The following is a 22334-nucleotide window of genomic DNA, read 5'->3' on the forward strand; positions in this document are numbered from 1 at the left end:
ACTGTCATTTGCAAATATCTTCTCCCATTCCGTGGATTGCCTCTTTGTTTTCTTGACTGTTTCGTTTGCTGTGCAGAAGCTTTTGATCTTGATGAAGTCCCAAAAGTTCATCTTGAAAGAAGTTGCTGTGCCTGATAATGAAGAGGTTACTGCCTATGTTCTCCTCTAGGATTCTGATGGATTCCTGTCTCTAGGGATATACCTAACCAAAGAGGTAAAGGAACTGTACTTGAGGAACTACAGAACACTCATGAAAGAAATTGAAGAAGACACAAAAAGATGGAAGACCATTCCATGCTCTTGGATTGGAAGAATAAACATTGTTAAAATGTTTATACTGCCTCGAGCAATCTATACTTTTAATGCCACTCCGATCAAAATTCCACTGGTATTTTTCAAAGAGCTGGAGCAAACAATCCTAAAATTTGTATGGAACCAGAAGAGACCCCAAATCGCTAAGGAAATGTTGAAAAACAAAAATAAAACTGGAGGCATCACGTTACCTGATTTCAAGCTTTACTACAAAGCCGTGATCACCAAGACAGCATGGTACTGGCATAAAAACAGAGACATAGACCAGTGGAACAGAGTAGAGAGCCCAGATATGGACCCTCAACGATATGGTCAATTAATCTTTGACAAAACAGGAAAATATATACAGTGGAAAAAAGACAGTCTCTTCAATAAATGGTGCTGGGAAAACTGGACAGCTATATGCAGAAGAATGAAACTCGACTATTCTCTTACACCGTACACAAAGATAAACTCAAAATGGAAAAAAGACCATGATAAGTCTTTAATTTGAACTTTTTTCATACATATACCTTTTTTCTTTTTTTAAAGTATATATATATATATATTTTTTAAAGTATATATATATATATATATATATATATATATATATATATATATGCTTCAAGGTAGTCCTTTTTTCCTATTCAATACTACTCCTATATATAAACCAGCTTTAATTTCCCTATATCTCTGGAAAGTTGAGTTCTTTAACAAAGATAACAAGATACACTGAGAAAGAACTGAAATAACCATCTTTGCCCACATCAAGCATTTATAATCACCTTCCCATCTTATTCTTCTGTCAGTGTTTCTGTGTATTTGTTTTTGCACTATATAAATCTTATTATTGGGGTTCATTTTGGCTGAGTTTTTCTTTCTTTCTTTCTTTCTTTCTTTTTTAAACTTTTGTTGGTCTTTTTGTTTGCTCATTTTTGTATATAACTTATAAGTGTACCTTATAAATCTTACTTCTGGGGCTCCTTTTGGCTGGGTTTTTTTCTCTTTTTCTCTCTTTTTTTCTTTTTTCTTTCTTTTTGGTGGTGACTTTGATTGCTCTGAAGCTTTCCAAGGTGCACCTTGACTGGACTGTGGTTGATATATTCAGCTTTACATCCCCTCAAGCACCTCTCACCAAAACGACTAGGAGGAGGAACACCCAACAGAGGAAAAATTCAGAGACTGTGACCTATGCCACAGAACTACTGGATATGGACATAAACAATGTGTCATAAATGGAATTCGGGGTAACAATTATCCAGGCAATGGCTAGGTTGGAGAAGACTGTTAGTGGCAAATGGAATCTCTAAGGGCGGAAGTGAGGGCTGATCTGGTAGTACTTACATATGCTATCAATGAGATCCCATCTAATCTAAATACTCTAACAGCTAGGGCAAACAAGGCAGAAGATCGAATTAGTAATCTAGAAGACAAGCTGATAGAAAAGGAGGATCAGGAGGAGGCCAGGAACAAACATCTTAGAAGCCACGAAAACAAAATTAGGGAAAAAAATGACGCCATGAAATGTTCCAATGTCAGAATTACTGGGATCCCTGAGAAGGTGGAGAAACACAGAAGACTAGAAGATATAGTTGAACAAATTCTGGATGAAAATTTCCCTAATCTGGGGAATGGAATAAGTGTTCACGTCCTAGAGGCAAAGAGGACACCGCCAAGATCAACAAGTCTAGAAAGACCTCCAGACACTTAATTGTGAAATACACAAATCATAAATTCAGAGGGGAGGTGTTAAGGGCAGTTGGGGGAAGAGATTCCTTATGTACAGAGGAAGGACCATCTGAATAAACATCAGACCTGTCCTCAGAAACCCGGCAAGCAAAAAAGGGCTGGCAAGACATATTCAGGGCACTAAATGAGAGCAACATGCAGCAAAGAATACTTTATCCAGCAAGGCTGACATTCAGGATGGATGAAGAAATAAAAAGCTTCTAAGACCAGCAAGGTTTAAAAGATTATGTGACTGGCACTACAAGAAAGATTATGTAGCTGGCACTACAAGAAATATTAAGGGGGTTCTGTAAAAGAAGAAAGAACCCAAGAGTGACACAGGACAGAAATTTACAGAGACAATCTATAGAAACAGGGACTTCACAAGCAACATGATTTCAATGAAAATGTATCTTTCAATAATCATTCTCAATGTGAACAGCCTAAATGCTCCTATAAAATGGCACAGGGTTGCAGACTGTATAAAACGATAGGACCCATCCATATGCTATCTTCAAGAGACACATTTGGAACCTAGTTACATCCAGACTGAAAGTGAAGGGATGGAGAACCATCTTTCACGCCAACGGGCCTCAAAAGAAAGCTGAGGTAGTGATTCTCATATCAGATAAATTAGATTTTAAGCTAAAGACTGTAGTCAGAGATACAGAAGGACACTACATCATTTTTTAAGGGTCTATCCACCAAGAAGATCTAACAATTGTCAATATTTATGCCCCCAACATGGGAGCAGTGAACTACATAAGCCAACTGTTAATCAAAATAAAAAGTCATATTAATATGAAAACATTAATTGTATGGGATCTTAACACACCACTCTCAGCAGACAGATCATCAAGCAGAAAATCAACAAAGAAACAAGAGCTTTGAATGACACATTGGACCAGATAGACCTCATAGACATATATAGAACATTCCACCCGAGAACAACAGAATACTCGTTCTTCTCAAGTGCATATAGAGCTTTCTCTAGAATACCGGAGTCCACATACTGGGTCACAAATCAGGGCTCAGCCAATACCAAAAGACAGATTATTCCCTGCTTATTCTCAGACCAAAATGTTTTGAAACTGGAACTTAACCACAAGAAAAAGTTTGGAAAGAATTCAAACATTTGGAAGCTAAAGATCATCATGCTCAAGAATGTTTGGACCAGCTAGGTAATCAAAGAAGAATTTAAACAATTCATTGAAACCAATGAGAATGAAGACACATCAAAATCTATGGGATACGGCAAAGGCGGTCCAAAGGGGGAAATACATAGCCATTCCAGCCTCACTCAAAAAAATAGAAAAATCCTGAATATACCAACTCCCTTTAGACCTTAAAAAATGGAGAATCAGTAACAAATCAAGCCTAACCCATGATAAGAAGGGAAATAATTAAGATTAGAACAGAGATCAATGAATTAGAAACTCATTGTTAGAGTTACAGTAGAACACATCAACAAAACTAGAAGCTGGTTCTTTGAAGGAATTAATAAGATCGATAAACCCCTGGCCAAAATAATCCAAAAGAAAAGAGAAATTAATAAATTATAAAACTATTATAAAATTATGAATGAAAAGGGACAGAACATGACTAACAGTAAGGAAATAGAAACAATCATCAGAAATTATTATCAACAGTAATATGCCAATAAGTTAAGAAACCTAGATGAAATGGATGCATTCCTAGAAACCTGTAAACTTCCAAGACTGAAACAGGAAGGAACTGACAACCTGAATAGATGAATATCTAGTAATGAGATTGAAGCAGTGATCAAAAACATCTCAAAAAACAAGAGTCTAGGACCTGACAGATCCCCTGGGAAATTCTACCAAACATTCAAAGAAGAAATTATACCTATTCTCCTGAAGCTGTTTCAAAAAATAGAAACTGAAGGAAACTTCCAGACTCTTTCTATGAAGCCAGCATTTCCTTGATCCCTAAACCAGGGAAAGACTTGATCAAAAAGGAGAATTTCAGACCAATACCCCTGATGAATGTGGATCCCAAGATCCTCAATAAGATCCTAGCTAACAGGATCCAACAGTACATTAAAAAGATTATCCACTATGACCAGGTGGGATTTATCCCTGGGATGCAAGTATGGTTCAACATTTGCAAATCAATCAATGTGATAGAACAAATCAATAAGAGAAAAGAACCACATGGTCCTCTCAACTGATGCAGAGAAAGCACTTGACAAAATACAGCATCGTTCCTGATTAAAACTGTTCAGAGTATAGGGATAGAGGGAACATTCCTCAACTTCATAAAATCTACCTATGAAGAACCCATGGCAAATATCAATATCAATGGGGGAAAACTTACAGCCTTCCCATTGAGATCAGGAACACAAGGATGCCCACTTGCTCTACTGTTGTTCAACATAGTACTGAAGTCCTAGCAACAGCAATCAGACAACAAAAAGAAATAAAAGATATTCAAATTGGCAAAGAAGAAGTCAAACTCTCTCTCTTTGCAGATGACATGACACTTTATATGGAAAACCCAAAAAGATTCCATACCCAAACTACCAGAACTCATACGGCAATTCAGTAATGTTGTAGGATACAAAATCAATGCACAGAAATCAGTTTCTTTCTTATACACTCACAATGAAAATATAGAAAAGGAAATTAGACAATCTATTCTATTTACTATAGCATGAGGAACCATAAGATACCTTGGAATAAACCTAACCAAAGAGGTAAAGGATCTGTCCTTGAGGAACTACAGAACACTCATTAAAGAAATTGAAGAAGACACAAAAAGAAAAGCATTCCATGCTCATGGATCAGAAAAATAAACGTTGTTAAAATGTCTATACTGCCCAGAGCAATCTATACTTTCAATGCCATCCCAATAAAAATTCCACAAGCATTTTTCAGAGTTCTAGAACAAATAATACTAAAATTTGTATGGAACCAGAAAAGATCCCAAATTGCCAAGGAAATGTTGAACAAGAAAAAACTGAGGACATCACATTGTCTGATTTCAAGCTATATTAAAAAGCTATGATCACTAAGACAGCATGGTACTGGCACAAAAACAGAGACATAGACCAGTGGAACAGAATAGAGAGCCCAGATATGGATCCTCAACTCTATGGTCAACTAATCTTTGACAAAGCAGGAAACCATGTCCAGTAGAAAAAAGACAGTCTCTTCAATAAATGGTGCTGGGAAAATTGGACAGCAATGTAAAGAAGAATGAAACTGGGCCATTCTCTTACACCATACACAAAGATAAACTCGAAATGGATGAAAGACTTCAATGTGAGGCAGGAATCTATCAAAATCCTAGAGGAGAACATAGGCAGTAACCTCTTTGACACTGGCCACAGCAACTTCTTTCAAGACATATCTCCAAAGGCAAAGGAAACAAAAGCGAAAATGAACTTTTGGGACTTCATCAAGATCAAAAGCTTCTGCACAGCAAAGGAAACAGTCAACAAAACAAAGAGGCAAACCACAGAACAGGAGAAAATATTCGTAAATGACACCACAGTCAAAGGGCTGGTATCCAAGATCTATAAAGAACTCCTCAAACTCAACACCCAAAAACCAGATAATCATGTCAAAAAATGGGCAGAAGACATGAACAGACACTTCTCCAAAGAAACACACAAATGGCTAACAGACAAATGAAAAAATGTTCATCATCATTAGTGATTAGGGAAACTGAAATCAAAACCACATTGAGATACCGCCCTCCACCAGTTAGAATGGCCCAAATTAACAGGACAGGAAACAACAGGTGTTGGAGAGGATGTGGAGAAAGGGGAACCCTCTTACACTGTTGGTGGGAATGCAAGTTGGGGCAGCCACCTTGGAAAACAGTGTGGAGATTCCTCAAAAGTTTAAAAATAGAATTATCCTATGACCCTGCAATTGCCCTACTGGGCATCTAGCTGAAAGATACAGATGTAGTGAAAAGAGGGCCATATGTACCCCAATGGTCATAGCAGCAATGGCCACAATCACCAAACTGGGGAAAGAGCCAAGCTGCCCTCCAACAGATGAATGGATAAAGAAGATATGGTCCATAAATACAATGGAGTACTATGACTCCATCAGAAAGGATGAATACCCAACATTTACATCAACGTGGATGGGACTGGAGGAGATTACGCTGAGTGAAATTAGTCAAGCAGAGAAAGTCAATTATCATATGGTTTCACTTACTTGTGGAGCACAAGGAATAACATGGAGGACATTAGGAGAAGGAAAGGAAATGTGAATTGGGGCAATACAGAGGGGGAGACAAAGCACGAGAGACTGTGGACTATGAGAAACAAACTGAGGATTTGGGAGGGGAGTGGGAGTAGGCAAGGATAGGCAAGCCTGGTGGTGGGTATTAAGGAGGGCAAGTGTTGCATGGAGCACTGGGTGTGGTGCACAAAAAATGAATCTTGGAACACTGGGGAAAAAAAAAGAAACAAACAAAACAAACTAAAAGAGACAAACCTCAAGATGCTTAAATACAGAGAATAAGCTGGTGGTTTCAGGTATGGATGATATTTGTGAAAGGGATTAAGAGTAAATTTATCATAATGTTCACTCAATAATGTATAGAATTGTTGAATCATTATATTGTATACCTGAAACTAATATAACACTGTATGTTAATGATATTTGAAGGAAAAATTAATTTTTAATATATTGTAATCATATATCTTTTCTGACCACAGCTAGATATAAAAACAGAAATCAATTACAAGAAAAAAGTTTTGGAAAAAACAAACACTTAGAATGTAAACAACATGCTCTTAAACAACCAGACAACAAAGAAGTCAAAGAGGAAATTAAAAAATTCATGGTGACAAAAATAAATAAATAAATAAATAAAAATCTCAAATAAACATCTAAACTTACAAGCAAAAGAAGTAGAAGAACAAATGAAGCTCAAAGTTAGTAAAAGAAATTATAAAGATGACACACAAATAAATAAAATAAAGATTTAAAAAATAAAAAATAAACTAAGATCTGGTTCTTTGAAAAGACAAAACTGATAATCTTTATCAAGGCTAGTCAAGAAATAAAGAAAAAGGACTCAAATAAATAAAACACAAAAAGTAGTTACAAGCACCACCACAGCAATACAGAAGATTTTAAGAGACTGCTACAAAAAAATAATATGCCAATGAACTGGCCAACCTAGAAGAAAATAACAAATTCCTAAAACATAAAAATTTCCAAACTGAATCAAGAAGAAATGGAAAATCTGAACAGACTGATTACTAGTAACCAAATTGAATTGGTGCTCAAAAACTTCTACCAAACAAAAGTCTTAGACCAGACAACTTTGCAAGTGAATTCTACCAACATTTAAAGAAAAGTTAATACCTATCCTTCTCAAAATATTCCAAAAAATTGAAGAGGAGAATTACCCCAGTACCAAAACAAGACAAAGACACTATAAAAAAAGAAAATTACTATTCAATATCCCTGATGAATATAAATGCAAAAATCTTCAAGAAAATATTAGCAAACTAAATTCAATAATACATTAAAAGGATCATTCACTGTGAAAAGTGGGATTTATTCCAGATGTGCAAAAATGGTTTAATATCCAGAAATCAATCATCATGCTAAATAAGTTAACAGAATGAAGAATAAAAATCACATGAACATCTGAATAGATGCAGAAGAGTATTAGACAGAATTCAACAGCCATTCATGATAAAAACTTAACAAAGTGGGTATAGAGGAAACATACCTCAACATAATAAAGACTATATATGACAAACACACAGCTAATGTCATACTTACTGGTAAAGAGCTGAAAGCTCTTCCTCTGAGGTCAAGACGAAGATGTCTACTCTTGCCACCTGTACTGTAAGTCCTGGCCACAATAGTAAGACAAGAAAATGAAAGAAATATTTAAATTGGTAAAGAAGTAAAATTGTCATTATTTGCAGATGACATGATACTATAGAAAGAAAACTTTAAGGACTTTACCAAAAAACTGTTAGAACAAAGAATGAATCAGTAAAGTTCCAGGGTACAAAATATACAGAAATATGTTCTGTCTCTCTACACTAATAATGAACTAGCAGAAAGAGAAATTAAGAAAGCAAACCCATTTACAATTGTACCAAAAAGAATAAAATACCTACGAGTAAATTTAATCATGGACATAAAAGACCTGTACTCTGAAAAGTAGAAGACACTGATAAAAGAAACTGAAGATGACACAAATAAATGGAAAGATATTCCAGGCTCATGGATTGGAAAAACTAATATTGTTACTTTACTGAAGGGTTGCTGGGGGGAGGGGGTTTGGGAGAAGGGGGTGGGATTATGGACATTGGGGAGGGTTTGTGCTTTGGTGAGTGCTGTGAAGTGTGTAAACCTGGTGATTCACAGACCTGTATCCCCGGGGATAAAAATATATGTTTATAAAAAATAAAAAATTAAAAAAAAAATAAATAAAATGTAGACGTTAAAAAAAAATATTGTTACTTTAATATATAACTCATACTACTCAAAGCAATCTAAAGATTCAAAGCAATCTATAAAAATATCAAAAGCATTTTTCACAGAAAGAGAATAATCCTAAAATTTGTATGGAACCATGAAAGACCCCAAATAGGCAAAGCAATCTTGAGAAAGAAGAACAAAGCTGGAGGTATCATACTCCCAGATTTCAAACTATTCTACAAAGCTAAAGTAGTCAAAATAGTATGGGACTATCACAAAAATAGGTATATAGATCAACATAAGCCTAGATAAACCCACACTTCTATGGCCAATTAATCTATGACAAGGGAGGCAAGAATATACAATGGGGGAAAAGACAGTTTCCTTAATGAATGCTGCTGGGAAAAGTTGAGAGCTATATGCAAAAGAATGGAACTGGATCACTTTCTTACATCATACAAAAATAAACTTAAAATGGATTATAAACCTAAATGTAAGACCTGAAACCATAAAACTCCTTGAAGAAAGATAGGCAGTAGACTCTTGGACATCAGTCTTGGCAATAATTTTTTTAAGTTTGTCTCCTCTGGCAAGAAAAACAAAAGCAAAAACAAACAACTGGGACTACATCAAACTAAAAGGCTTTTGCAAAGAAAAGGAAACCATCAACAAAATGAAAAGGCAACCTACTGAATGAGAGGACATATTTGCAAATAATATATCCAATAAAGGGCTAAAATCCAAACTATACAATGAACTTACACAACTCAACACCAAAAACAAACCAATCCGATTAAAAAATGGGCAGAGGATCTATATAGACACTTTTCCAAAGAAGACATACAGATGGCCAACAAACACATGAAAAGATGCTCAACATCACTAACCTTCAGGGAAATAGAAATCAAAACCATAATGAAATTATCACTGTTACTAGTGGTAGAGTCTGCATTGTGTGAATGGAGGTTTCAGTTTTTGGATTCTCCATGAAAGATTTAAGTGAGGATCCATGCTCAAAAAAAGACAGCTAGAGGAAGGTAGCAAGTATAAAGCAGTTTATTATGGACATTACACTGTAAAGAAGGGAGAATGGGTAGGCCCAGAGGTGGCAACTGCACTGGGGCTAGGGCTGTTTTTCCTTTTAATATTTGCAGAAGTTATGGGTCATGACAATCTTCCCCCCTTGGAGGGTAGAAGTGTTGAAACCACAATGTAAATATACTATAATGAAGCTAGAGGTTACCCTGGGCAGAGGTTGAAGAGGAAAGCACATGTTCTGTACCTGGGGCTCTTGGTCTGCCAGCCCTAGGGTGTTGCAAGACATGAGGTCAGGACAGTAAAAGCCACAAAGTCAGGGTGTTGTGCCGTCAGCATTCTAACATGTCACCTATTTATTACCGCCTTTGCCTCCAGCCGAAGTCTAACTAATTGCCTACTCTATGATCACCTCACAAAAATTAGAATGGTTAGTATCAAAAGAGAAGAAATAACAAGTTGGTGTGCATGTGGAAAAAAGGGAACCCTCATGCACTGTTGGTGGAAATGTAAATTGAGGCAGCCACTTTGGAAGTTTGTACTTATTAATCCCATTCATCTATTTTGCTCAAAGGTGGGGGGGGCCACCTTTACCCCCACCCCTCCGGCAATCACCAGTTTGTACTCTATATTTAAGAGTGGAAATGATATACATCACTTCTAGTTCTGTTCTCCAAAATAAATCTCCCACTGTATGATCTACTTTACTTCTCCCGTCTGCTAGTTGGTTCCTTATAACCAGCATGACTTAAAAGCTCATATACTATATATCCCAAAGCCTCTATCTGCCTGGGCCTTTAGGATGGTATGGAGTAGAGGCCCCAATTCCACCACCAGACAGAAAAACTCAGACTGCGATTTTATTTATTAAACCGAAAACATTAGGGGGTTTTATCCATCAGAGTATGTCCAGTTTAATGCATTAATTTGTCTTATGTAAGTTCAACCACAGACTCATCTACATAAAACAATGCAAAAAATGTTTTAAATTTAAATCTTTTCACTGTCTATAGGATATGAGCCAGCACTCAAATTATAGTCTCAATATATTCTGTCTAATTTTGATACATAAATTATGATACCTCTGATTACATTTTATACAAATTAAATTTTCTATGACCTTAACTAGAAAATCCCATTTAAGGCAAAACTAATCAATGGGATAAAAATCAGATGAGTGGAAGAAAAGACACTTCAAATTAATACAGAGTAGAGTATTAACCAGAAAATGTAACTAATTGTTCTGCCTTGATCAAAGAACACTATTAACTCACTCTGCTCCAGGAAACAATTTCTCTCACTTTTCTCAGAAGTGTTCTTAAAAACAATATTGCTGTGAAACCCCAGATGTACAATTTACATCAATTTCAATTTCCTTCATTATTCTGCTCAGTGATTAATAGTCTTAAGAGTAAGTAGTACACTATTTTGTCAAATTGGGGTTAATTCCTTCACACTCTAAGTGGCTCAGTAGGAAGAGGGTCTTTAGATCATGACCAAAGGCATTTATTTTATAAAATTTACTTAATTTATAAAGAATAAATTAGAGTTATTGACATATAGAGATTACTTCAGGAGAGTTTAAAATGTCTTTTACATTTACTGTAAAGTGAATGACAATCATATAACATTGAATCTAGTTATAAATTAAATAGCTACATTAAAGTACAAGTAAAAGGGTACAGAGAATAATGAAGAAGCAGTAGAGGAATACTATTACTTAGCAAAAATGTGTTTTAGAAAATTATAATCTTTAATTCTTCATATTTTGGGATAAATGTCTAGATTGTGTCAATCAAAGTCTAACTTGAAATACGAATTTTACTTTAGAAAACAAATGAGGCAAAAAAAAAAATTTTCGCCACTAGTATCATGGAAGAACCTCTTTAAGCTTTGAATTTTCTGTCCCTTTCTTACAAAATGTCCCCACAGGGACCCTGAGATGGACAGTCGTGCCCTTGCAATCCAGTACTTCATTTGATATACTCCACTGCCTTCTTTAAGTCCTTTAGATTTGATTGTTCCAAAATAAACTACTCTTTTGTGAAGTTCCCCTCTAGTACTAAATAGAAACTATTACCATTTTTAAGTGTTTATTTAAATTACAGTTAGTTAACATACACTGTAATATTAATGTTTAAGGTGTACCATTTAGTGACTCAATACTTCCATGTAACATCTGGCACTCATCACAAGTCCCTTCCTTAATCCCTATCACCTATTTAACCCATTCCCCACTGACCTCCCTTCGGGTAGCCATCAGTTTGTTCTCTATAGTTAAGAGTCTGTTTCTTGGTTTTCCTCTCTTTTTTCCCCCCATGTTCATTTGTTTTGTTTCTTAAATTCCACATATAAATGAAACCATATGGTGTTTGTCTTTCTCTGACTTATTTCACTTAGCCTAATACTCTTTAGTTTCATCCATGCTGTAATTATGTTTTCCTGTAATATAGCTCAAAAACGCCTGCTCCACATTCAAGTTCATACTTAATTAAGGTAAACGGGTAGAGTGTCTCCTTCTGTTGGTGCTACCGTGCCAAAGAGTGAAAAGCCACCACCCATGGAGACCAGACATGGTCTTTGTGGTGGAAGGCATGTTGGCCACCATGAGAGACAGAAGTTCCCTATGGATTGGGATGTTTTAGGAACTTCTGTCTCTCATGGTGGCCAACACGCCTTCCACCACAAAGACCATGTCTGGTCTCCATGGGTGGTGGCTTTTCACTCTTTGGCACGGTAGTACCAACAGAAGCAGACACTCTGCCCGTTTACCTTAATTAAGTATGAACTTGAATGTGGAGCAGGTGCTTTTGAGCTATTACAGGAAAACATAATTACAAGGAGGACCAGGCTCTGGTTTGAATCAGCCTGAAATAGTAGGTAAATCCTTTGACCCCTCACCCTAGAGGTAAGGCTACAACACCAAGGGAAGACATCATCTCCTGATGCCAGCTCATCAGATTTAAAGAAAAATAAGGAATTCCACGTGTTTTAACAAATTTTCTAACACTGTAGAATTAGTTTACAAAATTTGACTTTTAATGGGCTCTCCAGTCCACCATCCCATAATTGTATTTACTCTTTTCCTTTTCTTTCTTTTTTTTTTTTTTTTTGAAGGTTTATTCATTTATTTGACAGAGACACACAGTGAGAGAGGGAACACAAGCAGAGGGCTTGGAGGAGGGAAAAGCAGGCCTTCCACCAAGGAGGGAGCCCAATGCGGGGCTCGATCCCAGGATTCTGGGATCACAACCCAAGTCAAAGGCAGATGCTTAATGACCGAGCCACACAGGCACCCCACTATTTTCCTTTTTTGATGGAAATACTGAATCTGGCCTATTTGGGCTGTCACTTAATTTTATATTTCTATCAAGGAATGACAAGTTCTAGGTCTTTAGATATTTCTAACCTAAAAATGAAAAAGAATATCAGACTTTTTTTTTTACATATAGATGTTGTTCTTCCAAGATGGAAGATAGGTAAAAATAGGCATTTCAACATTTTTGATAATAATAGTGATGATAGTAACAAAAGATCATGTTTTCCAGAGTTGTTATATTTTTTGCTTAATCTGATTTATTTTATTTCTGAGTTGGTCTATCATTTAACTCACCATCACTTTATTCCATCTAATTTTATTATGGTGTTTTAAATTTTTTTATATTTTAAAAATTGAGGAGACATGGCTCTACAGGGAGAATATGAAAACATATATATAAACCATCTTGAGTTTAAAAATCCCTACAAGAAGGATGCCAGGGTGGCTTAGTTGGTTAAGTGTCTCACTCTTGATTTTGGCTCAGGTCATGATTTCAGCGTTGTAAGAACAAGCCCTGCCTAGGGCTCTGTTCTGGGTGTGGAACCTGCTTAAGATTCTCTCTCTCCCTTACCCTCTGTCCTTCTCCCATTCTCTCTCTCCCTCTCAAAAAAAAAAAAAAAAATCCCTCTAAGATATACATTTCCTAGGCATTTATAATTTTGAATCTAAATAACTGACATCTTATTCTTTAGGGTAAAAGTAGGTAGGATTAGGAGGAGGAAGAAACTCACATCTGCAGCTCAAATTCTGGAATAGTAGGAAGACTTCACCCTCAGTAATAAGAGTCATATACAAGAAAATCAATCATTCAGTCAGTCATCCAATATTTAATAAGTTCTTTCTATACTTACAGTACCATGATAGCAATAGAGGAAGTTATTTGAGGATATAGAAAAAATCAATTAATTAACTAGAAAATATCAAAAGAAAAAGAAAAAAAACTCTAAAATTAGAAATTTTTAGGACAGAAAATCTAGATGGGAACCCATGTAGGGGGACAAACTAGTTTCAAGAAAATGAGACACAGACAAAATTATTCTTCCAAAGGGGAGACATTTGCTTGGAATGTGCTAAGCCAGAGGTATCTCGAAGAATCTACACTGGACACATTCAAGCAAAAAATATCAAAGTAAATCCCAATAAAAGTCCATCAAATGGCCAGCTGGCCTCGGATTTCCAATAAGTGTTGTAAACTTTATGGCTGATGCAATGCAATGAGCCATATCATACAAAATTACAGCAAGACCACAACTAAAGGCTGGCAGTGACTTGTTTTCTGTGGAATCACAAACTGTTATTATTGCGGATCATTGCAGAAGGCCCAAGGCAATGAAAAACCTATGAAATACCAAAAATATAACCCCAGCTAGTAACTAAAAGACTATGTTTGTGAATTGTGAAATCTCAGAAATTATTTCTGAGAAAACATTTTTCAGTTTTTCACTAAAGAATGTGCTGATTTGATAAACACACATACACACACACACACACACACACACACACACACACACACAATATTGGTATTAGATATTTAACACCACAAAGTGAACATTCAGGAAACAATCAGGTTATTTACAAAGTAAGTGAATAATTCAGTAATAGCATGAAACAGAAGGTTCTATTACTGTACTCTGGTAAGTAGAAATTTGCTAGCAAAAAAAAAAAGAAGGGTGATGAAAATTATTAAATAAAGAGCAAGATTAAAAGTATCCCCTAATCTGGGGCGCCTGGGTGGCTCAGTGGGTTAAAGCCTCTGCCTTCGGCTCAGGTCATGATCCCAGGGTCCTGGGATCCAGCCCCTCATCAGGCTCTCTGCTCAGCAGGGAGCCTGCTTCCTCCTCTCTCTCTGCCTGCCTCTCTGCCTACTTGTGATTTCTGTCTGTCAAATAAATAATTTTTTTTTAAAAAGTAGCCCCTAATCTGTCTATATGTAGAAAAGAGTTTCTGATTGTTTCTTCTTTCCTTAACCTAGGCTGGTACAGATATAGACATGATAACTGCCTTCTAGAATTCATTATAGATTCCCTACCCCATTCTTAGATATTACAGTGGTATGTAACCTTTCAAAGCCCAACTCTTTCCAACAAAATCTTATTCCTTAGTATTTGATTTTTCTCCTTAGGGAGACATTAATTTAAATTAAATTTTTCTCCTAAGTGGGCAATAATGAAAAAATACTGTGAAATACTGTTAGTCTTTTAGGTATTCATTCTTAGTCAATCAGCCATTCTTTAGTACATTTATTGAATAAATGCCCTACTCCAGGCACTGTGATGAGTGGTTGGAGATACAGTGGTAAATAAGATCCTTTCCCTGTCCTCAGCAAGTCTCAATCCAGCCAAACAGCAAAAGAGATAAGCAACCAGCCACGATAGAGGAGGAGTGCTTAGAAACATAGAAGAGGTATCCAAGTCAGCCAAGGCAGAAATAAGAATCAGGAGAGGATTCCTGAAGTCTGTAACTTCAGACTGAGTTCTGAATAACAAGTCAAAGTTAGACAGACAAAGATAGCATGTATAAAGGCTCCCAGAAAAAGACATGGGGCACAGGGAAGGAAATGCAATACATTAGCGTAACTTAAGCTTAGTGTGAAGCAAGAAAGTGTAAGGGGTGGGGCTGAAGTCTTATGGAAAAGCAAGAAACTGAAGAGCTTTTTTTTTTTTTTTTTTAAGATTTTATTTATTTATTTGAGAGAGGAGAGAGAGCATGAGAGGGAAGAAGGTCAGAGGGAGAAGCAGATTCCCCGCAGAGCTGGGAGCCTGATGCAGGACTCGATCCTGGGACTCCGGAATCTTGACCTAAGCCAAAGACAGTGGCTTAACCAACTGAGCCACCCAGGCACCCCTGAAGGGCTTTCTATATAACATTGAGAGTTTAACTTTTATCATGAAGGTATTAGAGCCATAGAAGATTTTAAGCAAAGACTGAAAATATATTATTGGTGTTTTAGAAAATTTATTTTGGTCATGGTATAGAAAACAGATTGGAGAGAAAGTAAAGATGTTCTTATATTAGCCCAGGTGAAACAATACTGGCCTCAAATAAGATAACAGTGGTAGTGGTGGGGTGTTGGATGAAAGTAAGATTTGAGGGCTGTGGGACTGATAGGAATCGATAGGACTACAGTGGGATGAAAGAGGAAAAGTACAGATAGGTGATAAGGATAATATCCAGATTTCTAGCTTAAGCAAACAGAAACAGAATGAAAAGCAGTTGAGGATTTGAGGTAATTTTGGAACTTCCACGTAGAGATTTCCATTGTAAGTATAATATTCTACCCTGAAGTGCAGGAGGAAAACCCATATTAAAATCCAAATGAGTAAATGAAGCCATGGAAATGGAAGAGATCCAGAGAGACCCTGGAGAATGAAAAAAAGAGATGGACAAGGACAGAACCTTGAAAAACAAAAACGTTTAAAATATGCTAGAGGAAGAGCAGTACATAAAAGCAATTGAGAAGAGGGGTGCCTGGGTGGCTCAGTTGTTAAGCATCTACCTTCTGCTCAGGGCATGAGCCCAGCGTCATGGAAAGAAGCCCAACATCAGGCTCCATGGGTAGCCTCCTTCTCCCTCTCCCTCACTCCCCCTGTTTGTGTTCCCTCTCTCGCTGTGTCTCTGTCAAATAAATAAATAAACTTAAAAAAAAATAAAAGCACATGAGAAGAAAACCAGACAATACAGTATCATGCAAGTGGTAGGTAGGTAGAGCTTTTGAAAGAGGAGAAAACAGTCAGTGGCATCAACTGCAACCCTGCTAGCAGAGAAGTGACTGAAAGTGTTCATTCCAGCTAACTAGCAAGCACTCACTGATTAACCAGAATGAAGTTATTGGTAATCTGTATGAGATAAGTTTCCACAAATCTCTGGGGGCAAAAACCCATATTGCAGTAGGTTGGGAAATGAGCAGAAGGTAAAGTTGACAGCTCTCAAGAAACTTGTGAAGAGGAAAAAGAAGTTTATGAGTAGCTGGATGGTAATGGGTATGGACAAAGGAGGGTTTTTGTTTCTGTTTTATGAAACAGATTTGAAAATTAAGTACCAATGAAAGGGAGTCAACGGAGAAAGTGAGTATATTATGAAGAGAGAAAGACACCTTAGAAAGCTATGGAAAGATCCAACAAGGCTTAACTATTATTCATTCCTCCCAAATCTTGAATAAAGAAGAGAGAGAGAGAAACAAATTCAGGAACTTCCCCTTGGAGACAGGACCACCTCAAGAGAACAGTCTGTTAGTCTGTCCTTAAAACTACCATGTACTAACAGCATTGTGTGTTAACCTCTGCCTTATCTTTTAGAAAGGGCAAGGAATCAATTGATGGATCTCACTAATGTTCACCTGATGTCAGTTTCTATGAGAATGTCCAGTCTTATGTAAATAACCACAGATGTGGTTTCCCTGATTCTATATACAGTAATCTAAATAGATACACTCCTTGCCCTCAAGAAGCTCACAATAAAAAACAGATGACAGGGACACACATCTACCACCACCACTACCACATGAGGTCACAATATTACAGTAAGAGAACTTGACACTTCTTATTTTTTTTTAAAGATTTTATTTATTTATTTGACAGACAGAGATCACAAGTAGGCAGAGAGACAGGCAGACAGAGAGAGAGAGGAGGAAGCAGGCTCCCCATGGAGCAGAGAGTCCAATGTGGGGCTCGATCCCAGGATCCTGGGATCATGACCCGAGCTGAAGGCAGAGGCTTGAACCCATTGAGCCACCCAGGCGGTCCGAGAACATGACACTTCTTAAATAGGAATTTATATTGGGTAAGAGTTTGATATTTGTTATTTCTGGCTATGGATTACATGAGAGTTTTATTGGAATATTGGGTGGGGTTAGGAAAAGCATTACTGGACTTCCACAAAAACAGAGGAGGCCTGGGAAGTAAGTGGGGAGGGAGAGCTTGACAGATCTATAAATTCTGAGGAAAAAAAACCTGTTGTATGTAAATGCTCAGTAAATGACAGCAATTCACTGATTATACAAAGTCCTAGATCCAGAGACTCATTAACGGAAAAACTAGGTTTTTCAACTAGGTTCAACTAAGGTTGAACAGATAAGCCTGGATGGAAGACAGAATGCATTCTGGAAATCAAAGCATTAAAGGGGTATGAAATCTTAGACTGGTAAATGTTTCCAGGAATGGAATATCAAAGAGCAATCAGGCTGATGAGACAGTTCAGGAGAATATTGTAGAGATGAGTACTGGTACCCAAACTAGATACTATTAACTTTTGGTTTCAGAGAGAAGGCATGGATATGGAAGTAATAATAGAAGAATTCAGTAATAAACAGAATGTTGGCATAGCCAAGTTCATAGCATTTTTCTAATGGAGGGGAAAAATTTTATCATTTATTCTAGACAATTCTAGGTTATTAAGATTTCAATTAAGAGCTACAAAGAGACTCACATGAAAACATGTTTTAAAAGTATCTACTTTTTTGACTTGGCTATTCCTAAGTCTCATATAGAGCATTTTGCAATTCTAGCTGGCAAGAAGTATAAATGATATTGGAAAAGAAAGCTGGGGTCAGACTTTTTATGTTGAGAGAGTTTATCCAAGTCAAATGCTAGCAAGAGAAAGCACCAGGACTCCACCTTAATCTTTGATTCTAAATCTTGTGGTCACAGAATATTTTGGAAGGGGAAATAGGCAACATGCCCACAATCAGAATATTACTACTATAACCTGGCAAGAAGTAATGAGAATTTGAACAAACAGGGACAAGAAAAAAGAGAGAGGTTTGGGATTCCAAAGAACTGTGGAGGTTGTGTTAATAGAATTTGACAACTGACTACATGGCGTAGGTAAGAAAGAAGGATACATCATAATGAATATGGGGTTTCCTCAGAAATGACTCACCACACAGTGCAACTTGGTTGTGGCATGCCAATGAGATGAATATGTGTCCATATGTCATCTAAGAGAATCAATTCATAACAACCTGCTTAAATAAAGATTATCATGACAATGAGGCTGAACAAAAAGCACTGTTGAGTCAGCCCTGATTATAGAAAAAGCAGAGTTAGTAAGGATCTATGGTTTTTCTTCTCTAACACTATTCCTTAGAAAAAACGCTCCGATGAGCATGCATGAATATATCTAATCAAGTGAGAGGTAGAGTTTGACTGGGCTAGAGGGTTATTGGAAAGGATATATCAGCCTCATATAACTGATTGAAACTAAGAGATTACAAAATATTAGAAACTGAAAAAGTGCTGAAGATTTAGTTCAATTATTTCCATTTAAAAAATAACTGTTTATAGACCATTTCCAACATACATAAAGTGAAAAGAACAGTATAATGAAACCCTAGGGTAACCTATTACTAATTCAATAATTACCAGTTTATAGCCACTCTTGTTTTGTCTTTATCCACACCCCCAAAATGGGGAGAGGAACTGAATAGACCTTTTTCCAAAGACACACAAATAATCAACAGACATATAAGATCTCAACATCACTAATTATAAGGGAAATACAAATCAAAACCACAGTGAGATCTCACTTACACCTGTCAGAATGGCTAATATCAGAAAGACAAGGATGTGGGCAAGGATGTAAAGAGATGCCACCAGTAGGGTGGTAGGAATTTGTTGGTAGGAATGTAAGTTGGAAAATAGTATGGAGGTTCCTCAAAAAATTAGAAATACCATATGATCCAGTAATTCCACTATTAGCTCTTTACCCACAGAAAACAGAAACACTAATCTAAAAAGACATATGCACACTTATGTTCATTGCAGCATTATTTACTTGTGTCCACTGATGAATGAATGGATAAAGAAGATGTGATATATAAACACAATGGAATATTACTCAGCCATAAAACAGAATGAGATCTTGCCATTTTGACAACATGGATGGACCTAGAGTATATTAAACTAAGTGAAATATGTCCAACAGAGAAAGACGTATGTCATATGATCTCACGTATATGTGAAAACTAAATAACAAAACAGCTAACAAATAACACAAAAAGCAGAAACAGACTCATAAATAGAACTAGCTTCCAGAGAGGAGGAGAGTGGAAGGATTAATAAAATGGATGAAGGGCAATGGGAAATACAGGCTTCCAGTTACAGAATGAATAAGTCACAGGGATGAAAATTTTCTCTAACCTGGTATATATAGGCTTCATCAGATTCAAATCCAATTATTTGGCAAGAATGCTTCACAAGTAGGGAGGCTGGGAGAAGGGGGGTGGGGTTATGGACATTGGGGAGGGTATGTGCTATGGTGAGTGCTGTGAAGTGTGTAAACCTGGCGATTCACAGACCTGTACCCCTGGGGATAAAAATATATGTTTATAAAAAATAAAAATTTTAAAAAAAGAATGCTCCACAGGTGATAGAGGCACACAATGGCTGGCTCTTTTTTGATCTAGAACCTCCCTTATTTTTATTTTTTAAAATATTTTATTTATTTATTTGAGAGAGAGAGAGCATGCACACAAGTGAGTATGAGCAGGGGAGGAGCAGAGGGAGAAGCAGACTCCTTGCTGAGCAGAAGCCCAACCCAAGACTTGATCCCAGGACTCTGGGATCATGACCTGAGCTAAAGGCAGACACTCACCTGAGTCCCCAGGCACCCCATAAACCCTCCTTATTTTCAAAATATGGATGAAACTGAAGCCCCAGCATTGTTAAATACTTCATACAGTGATAAAATCAAGAACAAAACCCCAGCCTTTTCATTTTCTGTTGTCTACTCCTTTCATTATGTCATATATTGCTAACATCTTGCTGAGTGATTATAGTACGCCAATTACTCTGCTATGTGTTATATGAAATAAGGTCTCACCACTCACCACTTATTACCCAAGCCATAAATCCACAAGTCATTCTAGGTTTCTTCACTTCTCTTACTTTCACTAAGTTCGTTAATTTTATCTATTTAATACCTCTCTCATTTGTTCCATCCTTTCCACCCCCACAGCTGCTATTCGGACCTTTCTCATTGCTTTCCTGAATCACTAAAATAACTGCTTGAAGCCCCCTTCCTTCACAGTTATCTTGTCTTTTTCAACCAAGATCTACCTTGTCAATAAAAGATTGTTCCAAGTTACAAGTCTAAATATATTCTTTTTTTGCTTTACACCTTTAATAATCTCTCATTTCCAAGGTGGAGTCTATATTCATTAATGTAACCTATAGTACCCTCTATCACCAAGGCTTATCTATCCAACCGTCCTCATCTTCATTAATTCAACTCACTATATTCCAGTTTATTGAATCATTGAAGCTTTCTGAATATGCCAGCAAGGATATGTAGTGATTAAAACAGACCTGTACCCCTGAGGATAAAAATATATGTTTATAAAAAATAAAAAATTAAAAAAAAAAGTAGACTCTAGAATTAGACTTGTGTTTAATCTCTATATTCCCCCATTTACTATCCCATGCAACCCAGAACTTACTTACCACCTCTGTGTCCCACTTACCTCACCTGTAGAATAGGAATAGTCTCACTGAATTAGTGTGTGTGTGTGTGTGTGTGTGTGTGTGTGTGTGTAGGGGGACTGAAATAGCACAAGTAAAAAACTAGCAAAAGAGCACTCAGTGCATAACTGGATAGTGTTGGTGTCATTATGTTGTTCATTCATTTCTGTGTCCTTTAAATCTATTCCCAAGAACACTTTACTCTTCTTTCTTGATAACCCCTCCCTTATTAATAATCTATAAAATTCTAATTCTAATTTCTAAACCTTGTAGATATTTGCATTGCTGTGCCCTATGGCTGTAAGTCTGTCTCTCTACACAACTGAAAATTTTAGACAGGGACAAGATCCTTCTTATATCTGATTCTTCATGTCCTAGGACACAGGCTCCCCACTGTCCTGGTTCAATGGAAAGCTCAATAATTCAAGTTTGGTAAACTGAACAAAATTGATGGTGTTGACTTCAATTATATCAATTTAAATTTCTGAGTCACTGAAGCATATTTTAGGAAAAATATAAAATAGTTGATATTAAAATATTAATTGCTCATCAGCTCCTTTCCTTTGTCATTTCTTTTTTTTTTTTTTAAGATTTTATTTATTTATTTGACAGAGAGAGAGCAGGGAACACAAGCAGGAGAGGTGGCAAAGGGAAAGGGAGAAGCAGGCTCCTTGCTGAGCAGGCAGCCTGATGCGAGGCTCGATCCCAGGACCCTGGAATCATGACCCCAGCCGAAGGTAGTTGTTTAACCAACTGAGCCACCGAGGCACCCTATTATTTCTTTTTTTACTAAATTAATAATGTAGGATTGTATCTGATTACAGTAAGTTTCCTTTCAACAGTGAAAAGTTTGTACAATTATAAAAGTTTTAAATGGTTAAATCTTTTGCTACTTATTTTAATTCAAATCCAGTATATTATTATATATATTCAGAGCTCAAACTATTCATCTTCATCTGAACCTTCAATTAAATTCCACAATGCAAACCTCTTGGCACTAGAACCACATTTCATGTTTATTCAACTGAGACTGTGTCTTGAAAAAGTGTTGAAGTTTGGGGGTTTTCTGGTGAG

This window comes from Mustela erminea, chromosome 2 (assembly GCF_009829155.1).
Source record: "Mustela erminea isolate mMusErm1 chromosome 2, mMusErm1.Pri, whole genome shotgun sequence".
Taxonomy (NCBI): Eukaryota; Metazoa; Chordata; class Mammalia; order Carnivora; family Mustelidae; genus Mustela; species Mustela erminea.